The following is a 10,000-nucleotide window of genomic DNA, read 5'->3' on the forward strand; positions in this document are numbered from 1 at the left end:
TGGAAAACTATGGTGTTGATTTCTAGCCCAAATAATAATAATAGTTCTAGCAAGTAAGCCCCCATGTTTTGATGCCAGGGGGTTTACTGTCACATCTTCTACACCAACTTAGCTTTCAACTCAAATGTTGGCTTGTAACTCAAAGCTTTTATCTCCAAACACTCTGACGTCTTGGAACTTTGCCTACTCTCCTTATGTAAGACACCTTTTTTTAACGCATTCTTACTCATAAAATATGGCAAGTGAGAGGTGGCTAACAATGCAGCTAATGGAGTACACTAAAAAAAACATCCAAATATCACCGACAATACTCCATTTACATGTTGAATATTAACAAGTATTAGCAATATTGTTATTATAAGTGCTAACACAGACAAACTACTTTTAGCAGAGAGCCAGCTAGCTTATTGAGCTGCTGCATGGCCTCTGAGTTGGTGACAGTTCATTGTAGATGATAAATCATGTCTCTCACCTGGATAGTAGAAGGTTGTGGACATAATCCCACAAGTTGGTCAACTTTGACATCAAACTTAGACCCGGAGATGGCCAGAAAGACATGAGAAAAAAAAAACACTAACCCTTCATGAGGATTATGATTAATTCCTCATCTAAAGTGGAAGATATAAACATCCCATCAGTCTTTATCCCAGTGAGAGCAGACATTGTACAGTAAGTGATTGTTTTATTATGTCTGTACATCTTGTTTAGCACTTAGCAATACTGCTACATGATGCTTAGTGTTTGACTAAAGCTGCATCTGTTTAGCTTCTAAAACTTGTACATCATCCTCCTTATATTCAGCCTCAAAAATAGAAGTTTCTGGATCATCAAAGTAGTCTTTGTTGTCTCTCATCAAGTCTGCCATGATTAGTAGTCTTCTTGTTGTTACATCATGTATATATTACATGTTATTATGAATGTTACTACATGACATATATACTTACATCATGTATATATTACATGTTATTATGAATGTTACTACATGACATATATACTTACATCATGTATATATTACATGTTATTATGAATGTTACTACATGACATATATACTTACATCTTGTATATATTACATGTTATTATGAATGTTACTAGATACTACATATATACTTACATCATGTATATATTACATGTTATTATGAATGTTACTACATGACATATATACTTACATCATGTATATATTACATGTTATTATGAATGTTACTACATGACATATATACTTACATCATGTATATATTACATGTTATTATGAATGTTACTACATGACATATATACTTACATCATGTATATATTACATGTTATTATGAATGTTACTACATGACATATATACTTACATCATGTATGTATTACATGTTATTATGAATGTTACTACATGACATATATACTTACATCATGTATATATGACATGTTATTATGAATGTTACTACATGACATATATACTTACATCATGTATATATTACATGTTATTATGAATGTTACTACATGACATATATACTTACATCATGTATATATTACATGTTATTATGAATGTTACTACACGACATATATACTTACATCATGTATATATTACATGTTATTATGAATGTTACTACATGACATATATACTTACATCATGTATATATTACATGTTATTATGAATGTTACTACATGACATATATACTTACATCATGTATATATTACATGTTATTATGAATGTTACTACATGACATATATACTTACATCATGTATATATGACATGTTATTATGAATGTTACTACATGACATATATACTTGCATCATGTATATGTTACATGTTATTATGAATGTTACTACATGACATATATACTTACATCATGTATATATGACATGTTATTATGAATGTTACTACATGACATATATACTTACATCATGTATATATTACATGTTATTATGAATGTTACTACATGACATATATACTTACATCATGTATATATGACATGATATTATGAATGTTACTACATGACATATATACTTACATCATGTATATATTACATGTTATTATGAATGTTGCTACATGACATATATACTTACATCATGTATATATTACATGTTATTATGAATGTTACTACATGACATATATACTTACATCATGTATATATGACATGTTATTATGAATGTTACTACTATATATATATACATGTATATAAAACCTTGATGGAGGGTTTTTCGAGCGCTTTGTAGGCGGACTGGAGCGCCTTTCATTAACTCCACTGTTAGCTGACTTTTGCTAGCCTTTATTTATGAGTTAGAATGCATAAACCCGCTGTTCTCGCCTTACGTAAGGAGTGTGAATGCTAGGCAACCTTCCAAAATAAAAGTGCAGTGTTTTTTATTTGTTCAAGTGTCCGAGCTGATGAACATCGGTGTTGTTGTTCCAGGTGACTTGCAGACATGGAAGTGAGTCATGTTGTGCGGGAAGAACTCACCTGAATGAAGACAACATGGCGGTGTTTGCTCCACTCAGCTCCACAACACTCCCGCGCGACGTGGCCACGAAGAACACTCGAAGGCTCTTCTTCTAGTCCATGTTGACGTCGCCATGTCTGCCTTCAAGTCCTTTGTGTTTTGTTGCCTTTGTCTCGGCGCGCTGGCTGGATCGACACAAATGTCCACCCTGTCGATACCACGGCAGGTGTCGCGCGAAATTCCGTATCCTCCCCCCTCCTGCCGCGGGAGCGCGCATGGGGGGGAGGGGGGGCGGAGCTCTGTGCCTTGCTCAGCACTTCCGGGTTATTAGCGACGTCTATGACAGAAAATGTTTTATCAATAAAATGTTTAAAGAGTACAAAAGTTATTAAAGTAGCCCTTTTTTTTCATATTTTTCAGAATTATTACTCTATCTGTATTTGCTTTTGTTTTCTTTCTTTGATGTTGAAAGTGCCTTGACTTTTGTGTGAATTATAAATGTATGTTTGTTGTTCAATTAAAAAAATTTAAAAAAATACAAATCTTTTTTTTTTTTTTTTTTGTTAATATGACTCGCAAACATTTTTATGACTTTGATGTTCAAAAAATATCTAAAAAAAAAACCACAAAAAATCTAAGCTTTCAAAATAAATATTTGGGGGGGAAAAAATTAAATAAAGACTTCTGGGCAGGGATAGGGAAGTGACGTCAATTTGGGGGCGGAGCTCTGTGCAGCACTTTCGTGTTATTAGCGACGTCAATGACAGAAAATGTAGTATCAATCAAATCCTTGAGAATGATTAAGAGTACAAAAGCCCTTAAAATTGATATCCTTGTTAAAAACATTTAAAGTGATTTAAATAGCCCTTTTCTTTTTTTTCATATTTTTTAGTATTATTACTCTTATCTGTATTTGCTTTTGTTTTCTTTCTTTGATGTTGAAAGTGCCTTGACTTTTGTGTGAATTATAAATGTATGTTTGTTGTTCAAAAAATGTTGTTGATAATATATAAAATTAATTATATATATATATATATATATATATATATATATATATATATATATATATATATATATATATATATATATATATATATATTTATATATATATATATATATATATATATATATATATATATATATATATATATATGTATATATATATATATATATATATATATATATATATATATATATATATATATATATATATATATATATATATATATATATATACATATATATATATATTTATTTATTTTTAAAATTATGACTCGCAAACATTTTTATTACTTTGCTGTTCAAAAAATATCTAAAAACAAACAAAAAATCTAAGCTTTCAAAATAAATATTTTTTATTTTATCTGTATTTGCTTTTGTTTTCTTTCTTTGATGTTGAAAGTGCCTTGACTTTTGTGTGAATTATAAATGTACGTTTGTTGTTCAAAAAATGTTGTTAATAATATATCAAATTAATTATATATATATATATATATATATATATATATATATATATAATAATAAATTAATTAATTATATATATATATATATATATATATATATATATATATATATATATGTATATATATATATGTATATATATATATATATATATATATATATGTATATATGTATATATATATATATATATATATATATATATATATATATATATATATATAATTAATTTGATATATTATTAACAACAATTTTTTTGAACAACAAACGTAGATTTGTTTTATATATATATGTGTATATATATATATATATATATATATATATATATATATATTTTATTTATTTTTTAATTTTTATTGTGACTCGCAAACATTTTTATGCCTTTGCTGTTCAAAAAATATCTAAAAAAAACCCCACACAAATCTAAGCTTTCAAAATAAATATTTTTGGGGAAAAAAATAAATTATAAAATAAAAGACTTCCGGGCAGAGATAGGAAAGTGACGTTATTTTGGGGGCGGAGCTCTGTGCCTTGTTCAGACAGCGGCAGCACTTTCGTGTTATTAGCGACGTCAATGACAGAAAATGTAGTATCAATCAAATCCTTGAGAATGATTAAGAGTACAAAAGCCCTTAAAATGTATATCCTTGTTAAAAACATTTAAAGTGATATAAGTAGGCCTTTTTTTTCATTTTTTTCCCCTATTTTTTAGTATTATTACTCTATCTGTATTTGCTTTTGTTTTCTTTCTTTGATGTTGAAAGTGCCTTGACTTTTGTGTGAATTATAAATGTATGTTTGTTGTTCAAAAAATCTTATTGATAATATATAAAATTTATTATATATATATATATATAATACATATATATATATATATATATATATATATATATATATATATATATATATATATATATATATATATATATATATATATATATATATATATATATATATATATATATATTTATTTATTTATTTTTAAAATTATGACTCGCAAACATTTTTATGACTTTGCTGTTCAAAAAATATCTTAAAACAAACACAAAAAATCTAAGCTTTCAAAATAAATATTTTTATTTCATCTGTATTTGCTTTTGTTTTCTTTCTTTGATGTTGAAAGTGCCTTGACTTTTGTGTGAATTATAAATCTACGTTTGTTGTTCAAAAAAATGTTGTTAATAATATATCAAATTATATATATATATATATATATATATATATATATATATATATATATATATATATATATATATATATATATATATATATATATATATATATATATATATATATATATATATATATATATATATATATTTTTTATTATTATGACTCGCAAACATTTTAATGCCTTTGCTGTTCAAAAAATATCTAAAAAAAAAAAACCACAAAAATCTAAGCTTTCAAAATAAATATTTTTGGGGAAAAAAATAAATTATAAAATAAAAGACTTCCGGGCAGAGATAGGAAAGTGACGTTATTTTGGGGGCGGAGCTCTGTGCCTTGTTCAGACAGCGTCTGCACTTTCGTGTTATTAGCGACGTCAATGACAGAAAATGTAGTATCAATCAAATCCTTGAGAATGATTAAGAGTACAAAAGCCCTTAAAATGTATATCCTTGTTAAAAACATTTAAAGTGATATAAGTAGGCCTTTTTTTTCATTTTTTTCATATTTTTTAGTATTATTACTCTATCTGTATTTGCTTTTGTTTTCTTTCTTTGATGTTGAAAGTGCCTTGACTTTTGTGTGAATTATAAATGTATGTTTGTTGTTCAAAAAATGTTTGTTGTTCAAGAATAAATAAATAAAATATATATATATATATATATATATATATATATATATATATATATATATATATATATATATATATATATATATATATATATATATATATATATATATATATATATATATATATATATATATATATACATTTTTTTTATATTTGTTTTTAAACTATGACTCGCAAACATTTGTATGCCTTTGCTGTTCAAAAAATATCTAAAAACAAACACAAAAAATCTAAGCTTTCAAAATAAATATTTTTGGGGAAAAAAATAAAAGACTTCCGGGGAGAGATAGGGAAGTGACGTTGATTTGGGGGCGGAGCTCTGTGCCGTGTTCAGACAGCGGCAGCACTTCTGTGCCATTAGCGACGTCAATGACAGAAAATATAGATTATTACGATCATGCTTTGATGGTGAAAAATGTTGTTGGTGTAACGTGCGACATTCCTACCCGAATAAATGCTTTCGATCATCCCTACGTGACGTGTTGTGCTTGTCTTCACACGCCTTCTCTCGTGTATACTGTCCCGGCTGGCTACGGGGTGTCAGCCAATGACGTTGGCTGGGGGGTGGGACTTCCGGGGAGAGATAGGGAAGTGACGTCTGTTTATAGGAAGTAAAGCGTACGAGTTTTTTTTTGTTTTATTTTTATTTAAAATGTTTTAATTGAAAAACAAACATACGTTTATAATACCCGAATAAATGCTTTTGATCATTCGTACATGACATGTTGTACTTGAATTCACTCACGCTTCTCCAGTTAATACTGGAGCGGCTGGCTAAGGGGGGCGGGACTTCCGGGGAGAGATAGGGAAGTGACGTTTGTTTATAGGAAGTAAAGCGTTCGAGGTTTTTTTTTGTTTTATTTTTATTTAAAAAAATGTAATTGAAAAACAAACATACATGTATAATACCCGAATAAATGCTTTCGATCATTCGTACATGACATGTTGTACTTGAATTCACTCACGCTTCTCCAGTTTATACTGGAGCGGCTGGCTAAGGGGGGCGGGACTTCCGGGGAGATATAGGGAAGTGACGTTGTTTATAGGAAGTAAAGAGTTTTTTTTTTAGTTTTTTTTTTTAAATTGAACAACAAACATACATTTAAAATTCACACAATAATCAAGGCACGTTCAACAACAAGGAAAGAAAACAAAAGCAAATACAGTATTAAATATTAATGAATAATAACAATAAAAAATATTTAAAAAATATATATATTAAACAAAGGGCTACTTAAATCACTTTAAATGTTTTTAACAAATATATCAATTTGAGAGCTTTTGTACAAAAATAAAACCATTAAAAAAAAAAAATTATAGTCAGATCTGAAGTTGATCTCAAGACTTAAGTGTGGAAAGTAAAAAGAAATATGACTTATTTTTATGAGATTTTTTCTTTACTGCCATTGCTCAAATATTAATCATGGATTAAAATCAATGTTCTGAATTATTGACATTTACTTCACATTAAATATTACACTTGGAAATATTGTTGGGGGGAAATATAACATTTTGTGTGTTTGCAACATAAAAACAAGTTTTCTTTGACAAAAAAGGGCTCAAAACATAAATAAAAACATTAAAAAAATAATAAAAACTTATAATCGACTCATCAATCTAAAGTTGCTCTCAAGACTTAAGTGTGGAAAGTAAAACATATATATATTTATGACTTATTTTTATGTTGTTGTTTTTTTTAACTGTCATTGCTCAAATATTAATAATGTATTAAAATCAATGTTGTGAATTATTGACATATTTACTTCACATCAAATATTACACTTTCAAATATTTTTTGGGGAAAACATTTATTTTGTGTGTTTGATAGATTAAAAACAACAAAGTTTTCTTTGACAAAAAGCCCATGAAGAAACAAAAGTAAAAACATAAAAATAATAATAAAACTTACAATCTGAAGTTGATCTAAAGACTTAAGTGTGGAAAGTAAAAAGATATATGACTTATTTCTATGTTGTTTTTTTTAACTGTCATTGCTCAAATAATAACAATGGATTCAAATCAATGTTCTGAATTATTGACTGACTGAAGGATCCATTTTTTACATCAAATATTTTACTTTGAAATATTGACTATTTTCTGTGTTTGCCGTGAAAAAACAAAGTTTTCTTTGACAAAAAGGCACATCAAAAAAACAAAAATAAAAACCTCAGAAAGGAAATAACAACAACTTTAACCGACGGATACATCTGAAGTTGATGCAAAGATTTAAGCTTAGAAAATAAAAAAATAATAATAGAAAAGTAAATGACTTATTTTTAAGGCTTTTATGAGTGTGGCACTTTTGGACCCACAAACATTTGAGGTATTTAAAAAAGAAGAAAAAAGAAAAAAAAGACTCATTACTTCAAAAATAATAATGAATTTAAATCCATGGTGTTAATAATTCTTGACATATTTAAGGCTCCAATTACTTCACTTCTAATATTTCACTTTGAATTTTTTAGGGGGGAATATTGCATATTTTGTGTTTTTCCTATAAAAAGCAGGGTTTTGTCAAAAAGGGCATAAAAAGATGAAAAAAGAAAGAGTTCCTTTATATCAAAGTTGAGGGCCACACCGCAGCCATCAGAGGAACAGGAAATCATTCATCAATTTGCCTATCAATTTCAGTATTGTACTTTTTTTTAACGTAAAAAGTAAAAGAAATCTGTGGATTTTTCTACTATTAGCTTAGTTGCCAGACTTTTTGCAGTAAAATATATGGTGTTCTTTATTATTCTTTGTTATTATTTTTACAACATATTACTGTAAATAGAAATACAGTACCGCTGTTTCATTTTATTTTGGCAACTCAGCTGCCAGTTTTTTACCATAATAGAACGTGGCACCATAAAATCATCAACCGTGGATCTTAGAGTTAAAAAAAAACAACAACAAAAACTGACAGTTTAGTCGACTTAATTTTACTGTAAGAAAAAACAAACATGGGTCGTTTTTTTCCTCAACTTACAGTAATAAGCTTTAAAAAAAACAACAACTCTAAAATAAATTGTTATTGTATTTATTTTTTTAATAAAAACTAATATTGCATCATTGGAAACAATGCAATTTTTATTTTTATTAATTGATTTCTTAAATAAAAACTAATATTGCGTCTTTGGAAACAATGCCATTTTTTATTTATTTATTTTTAATAAAATGTAATATTGCGTTTTGGGAAACAATGCACATTTTTTTATTAATTGGTACAAATAAAAAATAAACATTATTGCGTCGTTGGAAACAATGCAATTTTTTGTTTTTATTTATTTATTTTAAATAAAATTAATATTGCATCATTGGAAACAATGCAATTTGTTTGTATTTTTATATTTTTTAAAATACAAACTTTTTTTTTTTCCAACTTACAGAAATATGCTGTAAAAAAACGGGAAAAAACCCCTCTAAAATCTATTGGTCATTTTTATGGATAGCTTGCTTCTAAAACATAAGTTAGGCAGATATGTAAGTATTTATGTGGATTTTGACCAAAAAAGTTAAATATATTTGTTGCAATATTGGACACTATTTTTTTCCCTGTCAAAGTAGGAAAAAAAAACCTAATACCTTAGAAAATAATAAAGTAAATACATAAAAAATAAGGTATTTTAATGACACATTATTTCCAGCCATATAAAGTGCGGTGGAGTTTGACACCTGTGCTTAATATCAACACACATTAAATTGATCTACAGATTCAAGCAATGAATAAAAACATGAGGAGCAAAAAAATAATAATAATAATAAATATACATATAGTATTGGTTTTGAATAGGACATATATGCAATATAATTGGACACCCCTACTTTACACTTAAAGTTGCTCTGTTATTCCACTTTAAACATATTTGTAAAAAAAAACAAAATACATTTGCTTTGGACACACCGAATGTAAATAAATAAAAACAAAGTATAAATCAACTTTTCAAAAACATTGTTCCTTTTGTTGACAATTATCTGTGTTGATTAAAGGACGTCTTGTCCTGATTATTTACACTTGCAATCAACAAATTGAAGCCAAGTCCACACAGTCTGACCATGACTGCGCCATACTTTACATGGTATCGAGTCGACACCGGAGTGTGCAGTATCGGCCGCCCATTGCGGAGGACGGATCAAACCAAGTTGACGGCAGGAGAGGGGAGTCCGGGACCGGAGAGACCAAATGTTGTCCACGGGGGTCTGGAAGGATCCAAGCAGGCCGATATCACGCGTGGAGGAGGAGCTGGATCAAGTAGAGTTCCACTTCAGGACCTTGGAGAGTTCCCGGCCCTGGAAGCGCGAATAAAACCGAATATTTATATTTATATTTATATTTAT

The 10,000-nt window shown here is 27.8% G+C and overlaps 1 protein-coding gene across 1 annotated transcript in view; it reads right to left on the reverse strand.

Moving 5' to 3' along the window:
- The window catches only part of tmem198a (transmembrane protein 198a), a 62,318-nt gene extending 56,098 nt beyond the window's left edge, over window positions 1-6,220 (reverse strand). The window contains exons 1-2 of the mRNA XM_062070451.1: window positions 6,127-6,220; window positions 2,442-2,758 (exon numbers count right to left, since the gene is read on the reverse strand). The gene's annotated coding sequence lies outside the window, so the exon portion shown is untranslated. The remainder of the gene's footprint in view (window positions 1-2,441; window positions 2,759-6,126) is intronic.
- Between the last annotated feature and the right edge of the window lie 3,780 nt (window positions 6,221-10,000).

The sequence above is a fragment of the Entelurus aequoreus genome, linkage group LG14, assembly GCF_033978785.1.
Source record: "Entelurus aequoreus isolate RoL-2023_Sb linkage group LG14, RoL_Eaeq_v1.1, whole genome shotgun sequence".
Lineage (NCBI taxonomy): Eukaryota > Metazoa > Chordata > Actinopteri > Syngnathiformes > Syngnathidae > Entelurus > Entelurus aequoreus.